This window comes from Urocampus carinirostris, chromosome 16, assembly GCF_059441175.1.
Source record: "Urocampus carinirostris isolate Australia breed hairy pipefish chromosome 16, RoL_Ucar_1.0, whole genome shotgun sequence".
Classification (NCBI taxonomy): domain Eukaryota; kingdom Metazoa; phylum Chordata; class Actinopteri; order Syngnathiformes; family Syngnathidae; genus Urocampus; species Urocampus carinirostris.
This window is the reverse complement of record NC_142364.1, coordinates 7798207-7820742: the sequence shown is the minus strand read 5'-3', so window position 1 is coordinate 7820742 and position 22536 is coordinate 7798207. Positions and strand designations below refer to the sequence as shown.

General features: G+C 42.1%; 2 protein-coding genes across 2 annotated transcripts in view; both read left to right on the top strand.

Annotated features, from left to right (window-relative positions):
• The window catches only part of bmpr1bb (bone morphogenetic protein receptor type 1Bb), a 115414-nt gene that overhangs the window by 13679 nt on the left and 79199 nt on the right, over window positions 1-22536 (top strand). The window contains exon 2 of the mRNA XM_088355342.1: window positions 321-401. The gene's annotated coding sequence lies outside the window, so the exon portion shown is untranslated. The remainder of the gene's footprint in view (window positions 1-320; window positions 402-22536) is intronic.
• pdlim5b (PDZ and LIM domain 5b) overlaps window positions 1-22536 on the top strand; it is a 170803-nt gene that overhangs the window by 105273 nt on the left and 42994 nt on the right. The window lies entirely within an intron of this gene.

The window sequence follows — 22536 nt, the reverse complement described above, 5'->3', positions numbered from 1 at the left end:
ATCGGCTGCCGAGTATGCAAATTGCCAATCAAACCGAAATTTACAAACCGAACAAAGATTTCGAAATCGGAATAAAGCAAACGTTTGATTTGGAAAAAAAAATCGTTTTTGTTTGTTTTCTTGAAAAAGTTGTCGGCCACCCGGGCGGAGACATTTTGTCTGCCCAGACGCCCCGGGCGTCCGGGCAGACGTTATTTCAGACACTGGTTATCTTAAATGCGTGGATTCGATTGGGTTAAAGAGTATTTTTAAATCGATTCCCCTCTTAAATATGACGATCCCCCCTCTCATTCGTCTTTCCTTTTTTTGCTTACGTTCAGATATATAACCAGCTGTCGTACCAACAAGAAGAAGGAAAATGTTGAAGTAAGGAAATGCTTACCGCCATCACGACATATTAGGTAAGTCACAAAATTGCTGACATGCAGACTCAGAACTTATTGTGGTTGAAATTTAATAATACAAAATGTGGACGCTTTCAATGGGATTAATTAACAAAAGTAATGATAGGTTGAACATTGTGGTAATATGAATGAGAATGGATGATTTAATAGGGGAGAAGCTCGGTCATCCGGGAGGAATTCTGTGTAGAGCACTGATGTCAAAGAGGCGGCCCGCGGGCCAGTTCAGGCCCGCTAAGGGATTGAATCCGGCCCGCGAGACAACACTCAGAGAAGCACAAGGGAAAACAAGCTGCAGGTTGAAATATGTCAACTTGATGTTGCCAAAGCCAGGTGCCTCTCACAAAGACACTGTACTTGAATTTATTTCTCTCTCTCTCTCTTCTCCACCCCTTTTCTTCCACTCTCTGTCTCTTTCACTCTTTGTGTCTCACTTTTTCTCTTTCTTTTTTGCTCTTTGTCTCTTTCTCTCTCGGTGTCTTTTAACCTTTTTTGCTTTAACTTCCTTTTTTCCCTTTTCGCTCTTTTTCTCTCTTCCTACCCTTCGCGCTTTCTTTTCCCTTTTCTCTCCTGCTGTCTTTCTATTTCTCTTTGGATTTCTTTCTTCATCTCCCTTTCTTTTCCCCCTCTCTCACGACTTTTTATCTCTTTGTTTCTCACGCTCTCTCCCTCTCTCTCTTTTTCTTTCTTTGTCCTCCTTTTCCCTCCCTCTTTCTCTTATTTCTTGATCTCTCTTTTTTTTTCTCTTTAATCTACTAGTCCGGCCCCCGACAGAATGTTGGTTCTATCGTGTGGCCCCCGAGTTAGAATGAGTTTGACACCCCTGGTGTAGAGCCACTGCTCCTACGCATTGAGAAGAGTCAGTTGAGGTGGCTCGGGCAAGGATGCCTCCTGGACGCCTCCCCCAGGAGGTGTTCCGGGCATGTCCCATTGGCAGGAGGTCCCGGGGGTGACCCAGGACGCTGGAGAAGCTATGTCCCTGGGCTAGCCTGGGAACGCTTTGGGATCCCGTCGGATGAGCTGGGAGAAGTGGCTGGGGATAGGGACGTCTGGGACCCGACCCCTGATAAGCGGAAGACGATGGATGGATGAATAATTAATTGTTCTGTATTAAATATAAGAAACATATCAATATAATATCATTTTACCTTTATCTTGTTTACATTTTCTGTTAAAAAATAGAAAACCGAAACTCGCTTCCCCCCGATAAAATCATTCCCCATATGCAGATAATTCTTATCTTTTTACTTATTTATTTTGTTTCTCCGAATGTAATTTCTTTCCCCTCATTGTATTCAATTAAGAGAAAAAATAAACAAGCAAAGTGTCAGGACCAGAACGAAGACAGGACCCACTTGCGTGCGTTTCTCTTAGTTTTATTAGGAAAAAGGGAGAGGATAGCATACATAGATCGCTGGTCTTGGGGAGCAGGTTGCTCAGACGCAGAAGTGGTATTTCCGCGGCGAGCGATGGCAGTGTTGAGAGCGGGAAAAAACAGATCGGTGGCCAGGACGGGGGAGCAAAAACGTAGTCAAGTTCAGAATATGGGTTGGAGCCTGGAATCAAACAGGAATCGCAACAGGAGAGAGTCGGGGTCGGATGGCTTGCCTAGCGTAGCTGAGGTTCGCAGACGGACTGACAACGGGTGATAGGAAGACTGGGGGTTTAAATAGTGACTGGCAGCCAATCAGCGTCCGAGGCGGTTGGGGCCAAAGGAGCAGACTCAGGTGCCCCTCGTATGTAATCATGCCACAAAGTTATTTGAGAATGGCAGAAAATTTGTCTTAATTTGTTTTGTTTTTAATAAATTAGAAAATATTCAAATACAAAAATGTTGTTTTCAATAACAATGTGACTTAAAATGAGGAATTGGCTGCCATGTGTCATATCACACAATGTTGTGAAAAATGAAAGGATTATTTTTTAATGTTTGAATTGAAAAGAAAAAAACACATTTAAAAGATAGTAAAGCAAGAAAAGTCATCTTAGCCTCATAGCCCGCTATTTATTTATTTGTTTAAACCACTGCCTTTATTCTGTTTATTTTTCTGTTTGTTTATTGGTGTTTCTTCTTGTGTTCCTAAAATTTTAATCACACCTCAATTAGCTAGTATCGTATCAGTAAGCTTTAGTATATAGCTATGACATCTGCACCTCTGCTTAATTCCATTTTTACACTACTCTGCCATGGTGGTTTGACCTCAAGTGGCTTTCACAGTCTTCGTTGTGCTGAATGTTCTTGGAAAAGTTGAAACGGGTTTTTGTTGTACTAGTTCTTGGGCCACTTAACCCTGTAAACCCCACATAAAGAATATCACTTTCAAAATTTTTTTTGACTTTTCAGATGTTCTTGAAGGTGACCTCTGATGTCTGGTCTGTAGAGAAAGAAGTGTTAAATGCTTGTTGGGGGTTGGTGCTTACTTGCTCTATACACTAGTAATAGAAATTTCATTCACAATATCTTCAAATTTTAACATGTTGGATTTTACAAACTATTTTTTGTATGTCAAGTCAAGTCAAAAAACTGGTCGGAACTAGGACTGCAAGGGTCGGGGTCGGAAACGAGTCGTAAGCCAGGGCGGGAGAATAGACGTAGTCAGGAACAACAATGGGTCGTAAGCCGGAACGGGAGGGCAGACGTGGTCGAGATCAAAACAGGTCGTAGCCGGAGACAAACGGTAGCAAAACGGTTCTTTATACTCTGTGTTATGCTCTATCCTAATAGTTTTCTTGAGTTGCATTGTCTTTATTGTCATTTATATCAACGTTGTCTCATGATTACGACGTGAATCACCTGTGCGCGCTCATTTTGCACCAACTGCGGCGGGCTCTGATTGGCTCCCTGTTCAAATTTATTCCCAGTCCTGTCAGTCCCTTGTTGTCAGTCCGTCTGCAAACATCTGTGTATACAAGGCTAGCCTTTTTCAACCATGACTCCCACCTGTCCCGTTTTTGCTACCGTTTGTCTCCGGCTACGACCTGTTTTGATCCCGACCACGTCTGCTCTTCCGTCCCGGCTTACGACCCGTTGTTGGTCCTGACTACGTCTAGTCTCCCGCCCTGGCTTACGACTCGTTTCCGACCCCGACCCTTGCAGTCCCAGTTCCGACCAGTTTTTCCGTCCCCATCGCTCGCAAGAACCACTTCCGCGTTCGGATCACAATCAGAGTACGAAAGGAACTTGCTTCCCGCGTCCAGCGAACACCGGATCGTGGGCGCGGCCCCTTCTCTTTCCTTCAATAAAACTTGGTAAACGTTACGCATTTGGGTCCTGTTTCCATTCTGGTCCTGACACGTTGTGAAAATATTGTATGTAACCAGATTACAAATGGAACTCCACTCTTCTGTAATCTAATAAGGGTTTCTATATTGCTATTTTATGCATCTCCTCAAATTTGTATTACAAATACTTAAAAAAGGCAAAAATAAATGAAATGTACATTATATGAAGGGATTTTTGGTCAAATATGTTTTCTCATAACTTCATTGTTCTTTGCTATGGTGCTATCGTTTTGGTTCTTTCAAATTTGTGAAAAAGAATGAGCCCTACAAGCAATGTTCCCTGTAATTTTCCACGGGTCTGAGCATTCACGCAAAGTCGGTGAGCAGCGCTTGAAACAACAGTGAGCAACCATAATCCCAAGTGTGGCAACTAAATCATTATCAAACATGTCCAAAACTTGACATCAAGTTACAGTTTTGCATTATTAATGTATTATTGCAAAGCTTGTACGGCCTACAAACGTCGTTTGTTCTTACAATTCTTTCACAAGACATCCATTTCTTTTTGTTTCCTGACATTTTTTGTCGCATAATATTAACATTTTTGGGGGCTTATTTAGTCGGTTGTAAGACCCAGAACAGTTTTTTTTGTGGAAGTACAATGTTGGCAACAAGATTCACTTGATGTCATTGGAAATTATTTGAATGCAACACAAACTTTTTCTTCTTTTTTCCGTGTTATTTTCTACTTTTTTTTAAATTCCTTTAAAAAAATCTCATTGTGTTTATTTTTTCCGAGCTGTTACTTTTTTCTTTTCGTTCTCTATTTACTTTTTTCCTACATTTCTTTTTCTTTTTTTCTGGCTTTTTTCTAAATTTTTCCTTCTTTTTTTCTCTTCCCTTTGTTTCTTTTTTTTCTCAGCTTTTCACTACTTTTTCATTTTGGTATTTTTTCTTTTTTGTTCTATTTCCCCCTTCCTTTTAGTCTTTTTGTGCATAATTTTACATTATATTTGGTCATGTTGGGATTAAAGCAGCAAAAAAAACCTGAAGAGCCGTTCAGGACCCGAAAGAGCCGGTTCCTTTTAGTGAGCCGAACCGAAGAAGCCGGTTCTCGAAAAACTCTACTGACTTTACTTTTCAACTTCTTTCGACATTGACTTCAAAATACCGCATTTAGAAAACGGCGTCGGGGGAACCCGTGTATTTTGACCTTCATGCACTGTAACTTTGACTCAAGTCGCTTCTTAATTAGTCATTTTGAGCCCTCAATTTTGTGCGCTGGCTAGATTTTCTTGTGCGCCGAGAATGTGCAAGCAGTGCGCAATTGCGCACGCGCGCAGCTTAGAGGGGACACTGCCTACAAGCCCTCGAAAGCTTCATCTTGAGTTCTGTTAGTGTCAAACCTGAGTAGGGGCCCCTGTATTTCGTCTGGCTGCTGGTAGCCTGGATCACATAACATTAAAAAAAAAAAGTCGAGCTAACGACGAGCTTACCTGCCGCAAGTCTGATTGTTATTGCAGGTGCTGCCACTGAGCAGACTCAGTCGGTCATACTCGGAAGTCTGGTCACGCATGACCGGTTGCTTGTTGGTACGCCAGGATATACACGATTGAGGATTCTTAAGAAGGCAAGGTCCATTCCATTCATTGGCATCTTCTCAAGCTGGCGTGACTGTTCTAATCTCTCCGTAATGGAGCTAATGGCCGCTGTCTGAAAAGCAGATGGTAGGCACTCTCATTTGGTTACCTCCGCCAAGCCCAAATGAGCACCCATCAGATGATGAGGGATGGGCAATGCTAAATTGCTTAGCTATTGTATGCCATCTAATGCGGAGCAAATCGATCCATTTTGACCCTATTTGGGTTGTTTTTGTTTGATCCATTTGTATCCTATTTTCGTTTTGACTACTCACCAACCTACTCTCTTAGTCAATCAGAATGCAGAACACAATGCCTGATGAAAATCTGTCAAACAGCAAGACCATTTAAGGCAAACTGTGTTATACTGTAATTTTCGGTGTAATAATGTGGTTTTAAATAATGTTAATTTTTTTATCAGATAGATGGATACTTTATTCATCCCCGCAGGGAAATTCACATTTTCCAGCAGCATCCCTGAGCTGAGAACAATACAATAATAAAGCAAAAAGAATACAATATACAAATACCCACTGTTATATAGAGTATCTAGATAGTAGTACACAGAATACACATTGCAATAAAATACAGTAATATGCAATGTTGGAGGTGTGGTTTAATGTGGGCCTTTACTCCGCCGGGTGGAGTTAAAGAGCCTCATGGCATGAGGAAGAAAAGATCTCTTCAGTCTGTCCATGGTACAAGACTGTGACAGCAGTCTGTCGCTGAAGCTGCTCTTCTGTCTGGAGATAATGCTGTGTAGTGGATGTGATGAATTGTCCATGATTGACCGCAGCTTTTCCAGACTTTCAGCCACTGTTGTCAGGCTGTCCAACTCTGTGCCCACAACAGAGCTTGCTTTCCTCACCAGTTTATTGAGACGAGAGCCATCCTTCTTCTTGACGCTGCCTCCCCAACACGCTGCTGCATAGAAGAGGGCGCTTGCCACAACAGTCTCATAGAATATTTTCAGGAGCTTTTGCAGATGTTGAATGACGCCAGCCTTCTGAGGAAGTCAAGTCTGCTTTGACCTTTCCTACATAGAGCTTCTGTGTTGGCAGTCCAGTCCAGTTTGTTGTCCAGCTGCACACCTAGATATTTGTAGGTCTGGACAAATTCTGCACATTCTCCTTTGATGGTTACAGGAACTGGGTGAGTTCTAGTACTCCTGAAGTCCACCACCATCTCCCTGGTCTTGGTGGTGTTCAGGTGCAGGTGGTTTGCGTCGCTCTATTGGACAAAGTCCTGAATCAATTTCCTGTACTCCTCCTCCTGCCCACTTCTGATACATCCCACGATCGCAGTGTCATCAGCAAACATGCACTTCTGGACTTTTTCACTGCCATTGATGTCTGTAACGGCTTATGGCACTGGGGCGGCATTAGCTCGTCTTGGGACCAAGAGGTCCAGCTTCGATTCCCGCCTCCGCCGTGTTATATGTCAAAGTGTCCTTGGGCAAGACACTGAATCCCTAATGCTCTAATGCAGGTAGTTGCCTTGTATGGCTGACGCTGCTATCGGTCAGTGTAAAGCGCTTTGGGAGGTCTTCATTGACTTGAAAAGCGCTATATAAATGCAGACAGACCATGAGACCATGATTCTAGTGACATTGATAGCCTTCGATGGCTGTGAATCGGTAAATATGAGAATCTAACACTAAGTTTGTACACAAAGCTTACCGTTATGTCGTTGTCTGAGAGGATTAAGACTTTAGAACAGTGAGTGTAAATATTGATTTCTTTGCAGTTCCCTGAAAAGGTATAAACTTGAAAAATATTCTGTAATACTGCTTGCATCCTTTTGGAATGTTATTCATACCTTTCAACCTGTACGTTTTTGCCGTACAAAGTACGTTTATTATGCATTTTAAGACGTGTACGAGGTACAAGAAAATCTGTACGGAAAAACACAAATTTGTCAATTATGGGTACCATCCGGTATACACTGACGATCACCAAACGGCAAATCAATCAAGTCAAACGAGTTCGCCACTGTAGCCTCTATCTCGGTATCGTCTTTTTCGTTGCAAACAAAGCAAGTGGTTTGATGCTACTGTGCGCATGCGTCTGCCGCCTGAGGATTTCCCCATCATGCATCATTCCGTGGTAGTTGTGTAGTGAAAGGAAGTCCGTCTCTTTTTAGAGAACCGGCTTTTTCGACTCAACTCATTAAAGAGAGCCGGCTCTCAAACGGCTCACTTGCTTTGATGCATTATATTACGAATTACTATGTTGTATAAAGAAGTTAATAAAAAAAGGAAGTATAAAATTAGAAAATGAAAAAAGACAGGTTTCTGGTTATCCCTTTAATCAGTATATTACCAACAATTCATTTAATGCAGAAAATGAATTCATAGTTTGAATAAGAAAATGTATTATCCTACTTTGCATGTACTTTTTCCTTCTACGGTGAACGTCCAAGCGACTTCATTTTTGAACTTTTTTGTAAAAAACCTCTTTCATGTCGAGCAACTCGGTATCTCACAAAATAATGTTAATTAACAATATATATGATATAAGGAAACACATGTACAATATAACATGTTAAACCACATAAATAAACACGTTTGAAAAAAAAAAAATGGTGTAAGATTATTTCATATTTTGTAAGGGAAAATACGACAGTTTGTAAGGGCATGGAGCCCTGGAGCGCGACAGGTATGGTTATTTTAGTTTTTGTGAATAAACCGACTTTAAGGGGAAGGGGAAGGGGTAGTCTTCCCGTCCAATTGCTTCGAGGTCCTTCCCCACTGGAGCACATTTTATCCGAATTTGAACGAAAAAAACGCTCCAACTCGGCAGTTAATAGAACAAACTTTGGAAAAGGACCGCAAAGTGATACTTCTGTCGAATTTACGTCGTTTGAAGTCTACAACAGGACTTTCTCGACATTCTATTGTTCGGCAGCCATGACACCTTCTCCTTCCAAACCCCAACGCAATGGATTGTGGGTACAAAAGTCAACTTTTAAGGAACTTGATGACCTGGATGATTGAGACTCTACACATCCATTCGGATTGATGACAAGCCATGCTGTTATTCTTTTCAGTCAAGACTGGCTTTTTGCTAACAGTGGATCCAGGAACTCGGAGAGGTCGGAAGTTCAGTTTATTTATTTTTTTAACTCAGGTAGCCTCGACTGACTAGACTGCTTCACGCAACTCCCTGCCAACAACTGAGGGCATGGAAAACCTACTCCTTGCACTCTTCCTGCTCTCAAGCTGGTTAGTGTGGAGCTATGATGCTAACCACGTCACTTTGGAGGGAGCCAACTCTTGTGGGAACGCAGTCACGGCCTCTCAATTTTCTCCCGGTAACCCTATCACCGTAGGCAGTAAATTTTTGCCTTTTGAAAAAGGGAAAGGAACAGTGGCTAGAGACAGAATACCGAAGCCTCTGTTGGAGTTAAATCCCTTAAATTGAACCTTCATTGGGGGGTTCAAAAGGACAAGCTGGGGATGCGAAAAGGAATTGGGAAAGATGTGCTTCCTCCGGTCAAGACGAACCCTGAGGGTTCCGTCTCGGGGATCTAACTTCTGTCTGGGTAAACATGTCTGGAATGGTAAGCTCTATGTGTCGAGTGTGCATGCATGCGTTTCGTTTGTGTGTGTGTCTGTGTGCATATATCAAGTGCGCTACATGCGAAGTTGGAGGCTCGGTTGGGATACGGTATCAATGTGTCTCTGTGGACTTCACCGATACTGAGTTCGGTATGCAGCTTAGTTTTTACCTCCCCCAAATGCAAGGTATACTTTATAGCACAATATTTTTTAAATACACATCTTTTTATCTACTAGTGTGTCATGTAGGTTTTAGATAAGGGGATGGTGTCATAATAGTCCGTGGTTTGCAATAGTCTGTGGTCTGTGCAGCCCTTTCAGACTCTTTGTGATTAAGGGTGTCACAAATAAACATAACTTGAGGTTTTTGAGTTTTCCCTTGCCCTCATGTAGGTTTTAGATCAGTAGATGGTGTCATAATAGTCCGTAGTTTGCACTAGTCTGTGGTTTGTGCCGCTCTCTGAGACTCCTTGTGATTAAGGGCCATACAAATAAACATGACTTGACTTGAGGTTTTTGAGTTTTCCCTTGCCCTCATGGAGCTTTTAGATCAGGAGATGGTGTCATAATAGTCTGTAGTTTGCAATAATCTGTGGTCTTTGCAGCCCTTTCAGACTCCTCGTGATTAAGGGCTAGACACATAAACATGACTTCCCCTGAGGTTTTTGAGTTTTCCCTTGCCCTCATGTAGGTTTTAGATCAGGGGATGGTGTCATAATAGTCTGTGGTTTGCAATCATCTGTGGTCTGTGCAGCCCTTTGAGACTCATTGTGATTAAGGCCGCCACACAAAAACATGACTTGACTTGAGGTTTTTGAGTTTTCCCTTGCCCTCATGGAGCTTTTAGATCAGGAGATGGTGTCATAATAGTCTGTAGTTTGCAATAATCTGTGGTCTTTGCAGCCCTTTCAGACTCCTCGTGATTAAGGGCTAGACACATAAACATGACTTCCCCTGAGGTTTTTGAGTTTTCCCTTGCCCTCATGTAGGTTTTAGATCAGGGGATGGTGTCATAATAGTCTGTGGTTTGCAATCATCTGTGGTCTGTGCAGCCCTTTGAGACTCATTGTGATTAAGGCCGCCACACAAAAACATGACTTGATTTGAGGTTTTTGAGTTTTCCCTTGCCCTCATGGAGCTTTTAGATCAGGAGATGGTGTCATAATAGTCTGTAGTTTGCAATAATCTGTGGTCTTTGCAGCCCTTTCAGACTCCTCGTGATTAAGGGCTAGACACATAAACATGACTTCCCCTGAGGTTTTTGAGTTTTCCCTTGCCCTCATGTAGGTTTTAGATCAGGGGATGGTGTCATAATAGTCTGTGGTTTGCAATCATCTGTGGTCTGTGCAGCCCTTTGAGACTCATTGTGATTAAGGCCGCCACACAAAAACATGACTTGATTTGAGGTTTTTGAGTTTTCCCTTGCCCTCATGGAGCTTTTAGATCAGGAGATGGTGTCATAATAGTCTGTAGTTTGCAATAATCTGTGGTCTTTGCAGCCCTTTCAGACTCCTCGTGATTAAGGGCTAGACACATAAACATGACTTCCCCTGAGGTTTTTGAGTTTTCCCTTGCCCTCATGTAGGTTTTAGATCAGGGGATGGTGTCATAATAGTCTGTGGTTTGCAATCATCTGTGGTCTGTGCAGCCCTTTGAGACTCATTGTGATTAAGGCCGCCACACAAAAACATGACTTGACTTGAGGGTTTTGAGTTTTCCCTTGCCCTCATGGAGCTTTTAGATCAGGGGATGGTGTCATAATAGTCCGTGGTTTGCAATAATCTGTGGTCTGTGCAGCCCTTTGAGAATCCTTGTGATTGGGGGGCATACAAATAAAAACATGACTTGACTTGAGGTTTTTGAGTTTTCTCTTGCCCTTATGTAGGTTTTAGATCATGGAATGGTGTCATAATAGTCTGTGGTTTGCAATAATCTATGGTCTTTTTAGCCCTTTAAGAATCCTTGTGATTAAGGGCCATACAAATAAACATGACTTGACTTGAGGTTTTTGAGTTTTCCCTTGCCCTCATGTAGGTTTTAGATCAGGGGATAGTGTCATAATATTCCGTGGTTTGCAATAATCTGTGGTTTCTGAAGCCCTTACATGACCTATTACGATTTATTACGATTTCCTACGAAATAGTGCGAGGTGGAATGATAAGGGGAAATGGTTGTATCGCGGGTGATTAAAAACCTCTGGTGATTATCTAATGCGTTCTCAACTTATTGCCTTATTCCAAGTAAAAACAAAAAATTGAAATACATTTTAAACATTAGTAACTTAAAAATACAAGATATATTTTTTGGTATACTGATTCAAAAAGGGCCTTAGATTTCCCTCATGTTTAAGGTCAGTAGCAACAGTATCGCGATAAAGAGACGACACAATCCAACTCCCTCTGTCAGCGCTCGGGCTCTTTGACACCCCCGCACTTCTCTCGGGAGCAAAGCCACAACGGGCAACATGACACCCATGATGTCACCACACGGAGAAATCCCGGACTATCAAGCCTCGGTCGGTGCTCCCGAACGCATTCGCTCCTTGAAGGAGAAGTACAAACTGTAATCTAGGAAAATTGCATTGTTGACGTATTTTGCAGTGAATGGTAGCGAATGGGCTAAAATTGCACATGTTTAAATTCAAGTCAAGTCAAATGTATTTATATAGCCCTTAATCACAAACATGTCTCAAAGGACTGCACAGGATTACAATGACACAATGACCTGATCTTAAACCAACATGCGGGCAAGGAACAACTCAAAACCTCAGTGTGAGGAAAAAGTGAAACCTTGAGAAGGGACCTTACAAGTGGTATCACCCTTCCACGATGACCAGGGTGAATTACATTTAGCATCACAGTACACAAACATCGTAAACACTAGGTAACATGTTGAGAATTTGTCCGGAAAGTGCATGACAGCAGCGACGCCCCCAGCCTGTAAACTACCGTAAATTCCGGACTATAAGCCTCTACTATTTTCCCAAATGTCCAGCCCTGCGGCTTATTCAGTGAAGCGGCCAATTTATGAAATTTTTCTAACGGTAAGATTGAGACCGGTGGAATTAGTGCGCCGAGGTAGACTGCATCCTCATAGTTTACGTTCGTTCGGATTGTACGTATGTCAAAGGTTCTTTCCTATAATGAGGAAGACGCCCTTGATGGCGACAGTTATAAGGAGAAAGATGAGGACGGTTTACCGTGAATTTCGCAATTGCGGTTCGGCTATTTTTAACAGCTACGCTTCATGCGTAACGAGCGTGTTAGGAGTAGCGTGGTGGTACTTTTCACAGGCACGGTTTGGGATGAAAGTTCTATTATTATTATTAAAACTTTGAAAACTCTCGGTGTACCGTCTTTGTAAATATGTGTAACCATGTATAATATGTATTTGCAACTGTATATTTTTGTAATGTTTTTATTTTAAAGACTTATTGTGATATGTTTTCTACCGTCGAATCAAAAAGAAGGGGCGGAGCAAACGCGGGCTGACGGGAAGTGGGGTGAAGCTGAGTTAAATCTGTTTGTTGTTGCAGCGGACAATAGTGGATATTTATTTTTCCCACCCTTAACTTTGGAAATATACATTTTTTTCATTGGATTACTTTTAACGGGACCTGGACTTTAAGGGTCTGCCTCAAATTGTAACTACCAGTATAATTTTCCGTTGATGTTGCCGACTGCGGTGCATTGTGTACTATATCTGTAGTCACGATCGCGGCACCTAAAGTCAGATTCGGGATAAACTTGTGACTGTGTTAAATGTTTCAATATGGGCTCATGCGGCCTATATAGAGTTGCGGCTTGTGTAAGGACAAAACCAGTATGGCCCGTAAAATGTGGTGCGTGAGGCTTATATTCAGGTGCGCTCTATAGTCCGGATTTTACGATAGTCCAGAAAGTTTATGACGGCCACGACGCAGTTTCCCGTCTCTGCCAGCTGGTCCATGCAGGCGTTTACATGCTTCAGGTCAAACGCTGGTCCGCTGACTCATCTCAAATCGTCCTTAGTATCACCACCAGGCAGGCAGTCGGAAAAAGACAGGACAATACAGAATATGAGGTGGGCATCAATCATAAGCTCTGGAATAGAAGTGTGTCTTAAGGCTTGATTTAAAAACTTCCTTTGAGGAAGTTCCATAAATGCATTAAGACATAAAGGACATTGTGCATATTTTGCTAGTTTGTTTTGTGATAGTGAGCTTACATCTGTATTGTTAGCACAACCTTTATAAATATACAGGATGTCACAAAATAGTATGCACATTTTAGCAGCTGGTAAATTATCATGGTCCTTGACCATATCATGGATTCTCAGTAGATACAATTGTGTCTGTTAATCAAATCATTTTGATTAACAGACACAATTGTGAGAAAATGTACATCTTCATTTTATCATTCCAAGTATCAGTTGCATCACGGTAGTCTTCAGTAGGGATCATTGGCATTTGGAGCATGGACTTATCTTGGAATGTAACATCTCCGTTGACATTTCCTGGTGCAACGGACCGATGCTTTTGAAATGCCGACCTCACGACTAGATGTCACAAAGGCTTTCTTGGACATTGTTGAAATGTTTCCAGTACCATGTCTTATTTGTGGGGCCTGTCCATCGTCTTCCGGAATTCTTCTCATGGACGTCCTGAACAGTTCCATCAGCTTGAAACTTCTCTAATTCGAGTGTCGGTAACTCTTGTTGGTGGTCCTTCTTAAAGTGTTCCTCAAAAGTGGGTTCCGGACCTTTTCAGTGGGTTGCTTTGGTAAAATAATGCTAAGAGGAAGAAGAAAAAAGCATATGGTCATACACTCCTTAACAGTAAATGGCGACAATTCCCTGCTTGATCTCTTCTTCCTGTTAAGCCGATTGGCGCTGTCCTGATGGTGTTTGAGAGGGACCATATATAGTTAGATAGATAGATAGATACTTTATTCATCCCCGAAGGAAAATTCACATTTCCAGCAGCATCCCTGAGCTGAGAACAATACAATAATAAAGCAAAAAGAATACAATATACAAATACCCAGTGTGACGCCCAAATGCCCACTGTAGCGTGTTATATAGAATAACTAAATAGTGCTACACAGAATACATATTGCAATAAGATTCGGTAATATGCAATGTAGGTGGTGTGGTTTACTGTGGGCTTTTACTCTGCCGGGTAGAGTTAAAGAGCCTCATGGCATGAGGAAGAAAAGATCTCTTCAGTCTGTCCGTAATTCAGTTAATTCAGATTTTGTTTTTATTCCAGTGATAATAATTCCCAAGAAAGTTAGTGATAGGGAGAAGGAAAAGTGGAATATAATGAAAACAATGATCGAGGTGAAGATGAAAACGATTGTGAGAGACGAAAATGGGTTGCCTTAGAAGATCAGTAAATTATTTAAAAATGTTATATTTTTAGTTTTTTTTTTTTACCAGTATTTTAATTTTTATTGAGATGATTAAATAGTTATCGCTGTTTAGTAATACCAGTGTCTGAAATAATGCCCGGGTCATGTATCTTTTACGTCGGGCGTACAACTTACATGTCTGCGCCCGGGTGGCCAACAACTTTTTCAAGGGAAAAAATAATAATAATAATAATTTTTTTTCCAAATCAAATGGTAAATGGTTTGCATTTATATCGTGCTTTTCAAGTCAATGAAGATTTCCCCAAGCGCTTTAAAATGCGCCTCACACATTCCCATTCTTATTTTTATTTTTTTCAAACCAAACGTTTGCTTTATTCCGATTTCAAAATCTTCGTTCGTTTTCGAAATTTCGGAATTTCGGTTCGTTTGGGAATTTGCATCCTCGGCTGCCAATCAGAAGCCTGCATCAAATAACTTCCTGCTTCTGAACTTTCCCGAACGTTATAAGGTCGTGCATTTGCATATCATTTTCCAAAATACACGCACAGAGAACACAAGAAAAATGGAGAAGTAGTTAGGAATCAAGCCAAAACAGAAGAAAAATTCAAAAGAAGCTAACAAAATTAATGACGCTACAAAACGTAAATGTACATTAAAAGTATCGTGGAAAGAGGGGTTCACGTGGCTTGTAGCAGACGACGCAACGCAAACATTGCATGAATGAAATGATCTGCATTTCTATAGCGCTTTTCAAGTCAATGGCTTCCCAAAGCGCTTTACAGTGTGCTTCACATTTCCCAATAGCGGCCTTGTATTGCAGCCATGTAAGACGCTAACCTGCTTATTGGGGGTATTAGGGGTTCAGTGTCTTACCCAAGGACACTTCGACATGTAACACAGACAAGCCGGGATTCGAACTGGGATCCCTTGATCCCAAGATGAGCGCTCTACCTCCTGAGCTACTGCCGCCCCCAATGAAGAGGAGTAAATACAGGTACATACTGGAAAACAGCGATATCATATACATGCAATGAATGTTACAAGTAGATTTATGATAAACTTCATTTTAAAGTGTTGTTCTGATATATATTCCGATTATCAATCCTTAATACTTTGCTACAATGATTGTTTTTGCGATGAGTCGTCTTATTGTTTTTTAAGTTGTTTTAAGTTAGCTGGGCTGGGTCCGCTAACTTTTTGTCACGAGTTTCAGACACTGGTTATACGTCTTATCAAAATTCTGGGTCTGAATTTCTTAAGTATGTGGCTGTTCTAAAACAGTAGCAACACCATATTTGAAGAAAGTCTACAATCAAAGGAAATAAATATTGTATATTTACCAGAAAAGGTCCTCCTCAAAGTGGTGCTATTCAAGCTCTAATAAAAAACTCAAGATACGGGCTAACTCTTAGTAATTCATACCTATTGTAACAATAGAATATGCATGTGTCCATTTTCTATTTTCACGCAGGTAAGCTTAAGCCGGGATGCTCCTCAAGTTGGTCAGCAGCCAATTGTAGGACTATTCTTACAATATATGAAAACATCGTGTACGATGTTATATCGTGAGCGGCACAGTGCCATTCTCGCTTTGTTCTCGGAGATCACGGCGGTGGCAGATGCCGGACAAACGGCGAGCAGCTGTCGCTGCCGCGTCTTCTCCGGTTACAGACGTTGGCAGGGTAGGCCGCCCGCGCCCCCCCCAAGGGATGGGCACGAGGGCACGACACGCCGCCTGCCCTTAATCGTGTTTGTTCTCCCGGGGTGGGCACGCTTTCACATTGCGGTCCGGCAGTATTCTTGGCACGAAACGTGCGAGGGACGCGGCCTAAGGTGTCGGACGAGAGTGAGGTTGGTGACAACTCGGAACACGCAACTGGTGGCGCTCTCGCCGGACCCGCGGCGCCATGGAGTATTCTGCTGTCGTGTTGTTTTGTAGTACAGTGGAACATCGGTTCTCCACCATAATCCGTTCCAGAACCCTGTTCGAAAACCGATTTGTTCGATCACCGAAATCATTTTTCCCATTAGAAATAATGTAAATCGTTCTAATCCGTTCCAACACCCTGAATGTTTAACACGAACGTAAACATGAAGCTAACCCAGGTTAATCGTACGTCCGCGTTATCGTAATCTTCCGTACGAAAGATTACGCTAACATGAACGTGTAAAAGTAAAAAAAATAAGTTGTTTACAAGTCATTTAGCACCGGGGTCTCCACAACAAGTCGTGAGCGGTTCATTGGAAAGGGGGCTCAGTTCCAACACCCTGAATGTTGGGCTCCGTTCCAACACCCTGAATGTTTACCTTGAATGTTTAACGTAAACTAAAGCTAACCCAGGCGAATCGTACGTTCGCGTTATCGTAGTCTTCCGTACGAAAGATTACGCTAACATGAACGTGTAAAAATAAAAAAAAGGATAAAGAAAAGAATTAGAATAGTATTTCTTACCTTTGTGGTGGTCAGCAGAAGGCGCAAGTGGACGGTGGGGTATTCCCTAGCAAGATCAGACACTCGCACACCTTCATATTTTGCTATTATTTCTTTCTTAAATGCAATAGTTGTACGCACTACTTTTCTTTTTTCACCTGTAGCAACTTTGCTGCTTGCACTGACTTTCTTCGGAGGCATAATTAGGGGCTAAAACACTTGGTACACCTATATTAAAAGCGAAAGCAAAACGAAGCACGTCCGCACGCAATAACTACACACGTACGCCGCTCAGCATCGCACCCAAGCGTACGCACTCACGCATTACCGGCGTTCGAACTCCGATTTTTTTTGACCGAACAGCCAAGTAAGAATTTCTCAATTTTTGGTCGGACTCCGATTTGTTCGAACTGAGAGGCGTTCGAAAACCGAGGTTTCACTGTACATCGCGTCGGCAGGTGAGCTAGAACTGATACCATTGTTTTGGCAAAAAATGTATGCATGTATTTGGGCGCAATTCCACTGCGGTACACTATTTCGTACATCAGGGGTTGGGAACCGTTTGACTTAAAGAGCCATAAAAGCATTTATTTTTCTTGTTTTGTTTTGTTGGTGATAGGAATGAGTGGAGAGGTGTTGTGAAAGGATAGTGGGATGTTTGGACGCGTTCTAAGGGATGGGCAGGGCACCTGTATGATGCGGTAGGGGTAAACCAGTGAAAGCTGTCGGGCCTTACATATATTCATATGCCGCTAAGCACTGTGGGACTTGTAGTACAGAGGCGAATCAAACGCACAAACTCAGAATATCTCACTAAAAAGGCCTCATGTGTATTAGTTGTTTTCTCCAGGATATTTCAGTATCATTTTCTACCCCTTTTAGTCATCATCCTTCCGATCTCCTCTTTCTTCCACTCAGTCGCTTTACTTCCACATCCTCTCATATTTGGTGACCCTATAAGTAGGGTTTGCGAGACCTTTCGGTCTCCCGCCCCCCTTTCTTTGCCTTGTTGTCTCTTAGGGAGTAGAGATAGAGAGGAGGGGACTGCTGTTGAAGAGAAGAGTGTGTTGTGTCACCATGACCCGACATGGCTGCTTTCTTGTGTCCCGTTTCATTTAGAGCACAGGTGTCAAACAGGCGGCCCGCGGGCCAGATCAGGCCCGCTAAGGGATTGAATCCGGCCCGCGAGACAACACTCAGAGAAGCGCAAGAGAAAAACAAGCTGCAGGTTGAAATATGTCAACTTGATGATGCCAAAGCCAGGTGCCTCTCTTAAAGACACTGTACTTGTCTCTCTCTCTCTCTCTCGCTCTCGCTCGCTCTCTCGCTCTCTCACCCTTTTTCTCTCTCTCTCTCTCGCTCTCACCCTTTTTCTCTCTCTCTCTCTCTCGCACTCTCACCCTTTTTCTCTCTCTCTCTCTCTCTCGCTCTCTCACCCTTTTTCTCTCTCTCTCGCTCTCTCACCCTTTTTCTCTTTCTCTCTCTCGCTCTCTCACCCTTTTTATCTCTCTCTCTCTCGCTCTCTCACCATTTTTCTCTCTCTCTCTCTCTCTCACTTTCACCCTTTTTCTCTCACTTTCTGTGTCTCTTTTTCTCTTCCTTTGTTGATTTTTGTCTCTTTCTCTCTCTGTGTCTTTTAACCTCATTTGCTCTAACTTCCTTTTTTCCTCTTCTCTCTATTCTCTTTCTCTCTTTATACCCTTCGCGCTTTCTTTTATTTTTTCTCTCCTTCCGTCTTTCTATTTCTCTTTGGATTTCTTTCTTTTCCCCCTTTCTCACGACTTTTTATCTTGTTTTTCCCGCTCTCTCCCGCTCTCTCTTTTTCTTTCTTTGTCCCGCCCTTTCTCCTTTTCCCTCCCTCTTTCTCCTATTTCTTTCTCTCTCTTTTTATTTCTCTTTATTCTACTAGTCCGGCCCCCGACAGAATGTTTGTTCTATCGTGTGGCCCCTGAGTTAAAATGAGTTTGACACCCCTGATTTAGAGGGACCAAAGCATGACCAACTTGGGTGCCGAGGTGCTTCACTTCTTCGGGTGTTTGGGCATTTTGTTTTTGTATGTGTTTGTCTTTCTGTCGGTCACCCCTCTTGAGGGATATGACCAGGGTAGATGGATAGATAGATACATTTTGTTTTGATAGAGAGCGGCACCAAAGACAAATTTCAACATAAGCGCAAAACCTGCTCTCCAGACTTGACATAATTTTCCAGCACATTGTATTTCACAGTTTGATGTTTGGTAATTTGATAACATTTGTGGATAAATGATATCAGAGCCTTTTACCCATATTAACAGATTTACCACTTTAAACGTGTCTCCCTCCTGCAGTTACCGTATCTTCCGCACTATAAGGCGCACCGGGTTATAGGGCGCACCCCCAAAAAATTGTTTTTGGTCCTATATCTTCCATAGATAAGGCGCACCGGATTATAAGGCGCTACAATGGGAACGCCGACAAAACAGTTAGATGATTCAGTCCAACTGATTACCCCCTTAACATTCCCAAAGCTTGCAAAGAAGCAAATGCATGTCGTAGACACGTGCGGATGCAGTGTCCGTACGATGTCACTCAAACGTATCGTTCCAAATATCATTCGGAAGGTCAAAGTTTTGGGATTCAGGAAATGCCAACCATTCCTTAGTTTCTAATTTATTTTTCGCTCGCAACTTTACTGTGCATATGACAATAAACACTTGGAATTGAGTTTAATTCACTCAACTCATCACACCAACATCAAGATCGTTGTAAAACAAGATACCGGGAAAATATAAAGCCGCATAGCTCACCTAAGTTCTCTTGCAGCCTTCACGTAACCATGGTCTTCTTAATACCATGAGTGTAGTAAATCCAGGAGAGTAAAATATTTAAAAATACAGACTAATGAAACATGTTTCTTTATGGCGTAGTTTAGCAAGCATGCTATTCAGTCATCTTTTTCGGCCAATTGCAGGGTCTGTTTTGGCCCTCTAGCCAATCCGAGGCTCCGAATAACTTCAGCCAATAGAGATCGATTTAACGGATAATGGACACATCTTTTTCGGCCAATTGCAGGGTTTGTTTCGGCCCTCTAGCCTATCCGAGGCTCCGAATAACTTTAGCCAATAGCGATCGATTCAAATGATGATTGACACACTGGTTAGCCAATGAAACGCCGGTATATAAATCCCAGCATACACCGCGGACTACTCTACGTTCGGGGGAAAATCGAGTCGGCGGCTGTTGCGTAAATTGCGAGACCTTGCGATTTAATATTGAGCCATATATAAGGCGCACTGTATTATAAGGCGCATGTTCAGCTTTTGAAAAAAATTAAGACTTTTAGGTGCGCCTTATAGTGCGGAAAATACGGTACTTAGCAGCAAGATGGCGGACCGTCATGCCTGCTCCCTGTAGATCAGTGCTTCTCAATATTTTTCTGTCACAGGCTAGTAGCCTAGATGGTAAGGCGCCCGCTTTGAGACTGGGAGGTCGGTGGTTCGCGCCCCGGCCGAGTCATTCCTAAGACTTAAAAAGTGGTCGGCGGCGCCCTCTGTTGGCTGCGGCTGCATCGGCTCGCTACAACGGGTCAGGTGTAATCGACATTTCGTTCTGTGTACATTGTTACACAGAATGACAATACAAGGAAATTATTATTATTATTATTATTATTATTTTGTAACCTTGGATGAGCCATCATTGCACTCTTGGAGTAATCTTAGTTGGATGGCCACTCCTGGGAAGCTTTGCCAAAACTGTGGTTAGTCACAGTTACTTTGTGATTTAACAAAGGGGGCAACTATTTTTTTCCACATAGATCCAGGTAGGTTTTGATTATTTCTGCCTTAATGAAATTTCAAAACTGTGCATTGTATTTCCTCGGGTTGTTGATGTGTGACATTACGATGGATTTGATAAATTGAAACAATTGTAAGTGATATACCGTATTTTCCGCACTATAGGGCGCACCGGGTTATAGGGCGCACCCCCAAAAAATAGTTTTTGGTCCTATATTTTCTATACATAAGGCGCACCGGATTATAAGGCGCTACAATGGGAACGTCGACAAAAGAGTCAGATGGTTCAGTCCAACTGATTACCCCCTTAACATTCCCAAAGCTTGCAAAGAAGCAAATACGTGTCGAGAACACGTGCGGATGCGGTGTCCGTACGATGTCACTCAAATGCATCGTTCCATCATTCGGAAGGTTAAAGTCTTGGGATTCAAGAAATGCCAAACATTTCTCCGTTTCCATTTTATTTTTTGCTGGCAACTGTGTGGACAGCAAAGTAAGAATTTTATTGTTCAGGGAAACGGGGTTCTTTACTGTGCATATGACAATAAACACTTTGAATGAATTTAGTTTAAAAATAGACTCATCACAGAAACATCAAGACCCTTCTAAAACAAGATACCGGGAAAATAAAAAGCCGCACAGCTCACCTAAGTTCTCTTGCAGCCATCACGTTCAATAATGATACGTAACCATGGTCTTCTTACTACCGTGAGTGTAGTAAATCCAGGAGAGTCAAATATTTACAAATACAGAATAGTAAAACATGCTTTCTCTATGCTGTAGTGCAACCCAACGTGTGATTCACATTCATTTATTCCGGCCAATTGCTGGCTTAGTTTCGCCCTTTTAGCTCATGTGAGCCTGTAAATGATAAAAAGGATCCGCCCCCTTTACCTCCGAATAACTTTAGCCAATAGTGACTGATTCAAATGATGATTGACACATTGGTTAGGAAATGAAACGCCGGTATATAAATCCCAGCATGCACCGCGGACGACTTCGCCTTCGGGGAAAAATCTAGTCGGCGGCTACTTGCCTTAGTTGCAAGACTTTGCGACTTAATATTGATCCATATATAAGGCGCACCGTATTATAAGGCGCATGGTCAGCTTTTGGAAAAAAAACAAAAAAAACAAAAACGGCTTTTAGGTGCGCCTTATAGTCGAGAAAATACGGTGTATCCAAAACAACACAGAATTCAGGAAAGGGGCAAATACTTTTTCACAGCACTGTACATGTACATATTAACCCGCAACGTTATTAACACAAGAAGCGGAGAGACTGTTTAGCCAATCAGAATACAGAACACAATTCACGGTGCAAATCAGTGAGCCATGCTTTTGCGATAGTTCACTGTAATATATTCATTCTGATCTTTATTTATCAAAAAAAGGTAAAATGGAGAAAATTATAATTTAAAATGAGCCTGGAGAAAGGCGGTACAGTGGAACCTCGCTAGTTCGCGGTTCCACTTTTGCGGGTTCAGAGCTTCGTGGGTCTAAAAAATATACCATACCTTCTCAATAAAAGCATTTATTGACTTGACGCCATTGAGTGCGAGCTTATGTCAACTGAGGACACGGTGTGGACACTCTTATTGTGAAGGGGAGGGGGAGGCCCTGACACAATGCTTAGTCATGTTGAGTTACCGCTTTGCTCTCCCCCCTCCTTTAACTCGTCCCACCTCACCCCCTTCTTCTGTGGTGCTCAGTTTATCATGGAAGAACATTTCATCTCAAGTTTGACTTTATTATACCAAAAGCGAGCGGTTGTTTCTACTACCTAAACACGTCTAATTGTGCGCAGTTTCGTGTAATTGTTGTAAAAGCCGTTCGATGCCGCTCGCTAAAGTATGTTGTTATTGTCAGCTCTTTCACTTTCATTAAAATGAACACAGACCATTTTTTGAACTGTTGTTTCCCAAAACGCTTCACAAACACTCATCAAATATCACATTTTCACTGTTTTTATTTTCAATATGTAACCGGTAGTGTTAACAAGCGAAATAAACCGCGATTGCTGTATGTGGTTGAGAGCGGTTAATACAATCATACTGAATGGTTCGTATTGGTTTCGCCGCAGTCCTATTCCATGTACATACAACATATTTTACAATTTTTTTTTTTGTTATAACATGAATTTCTCTCTCTCTCTCGCTCT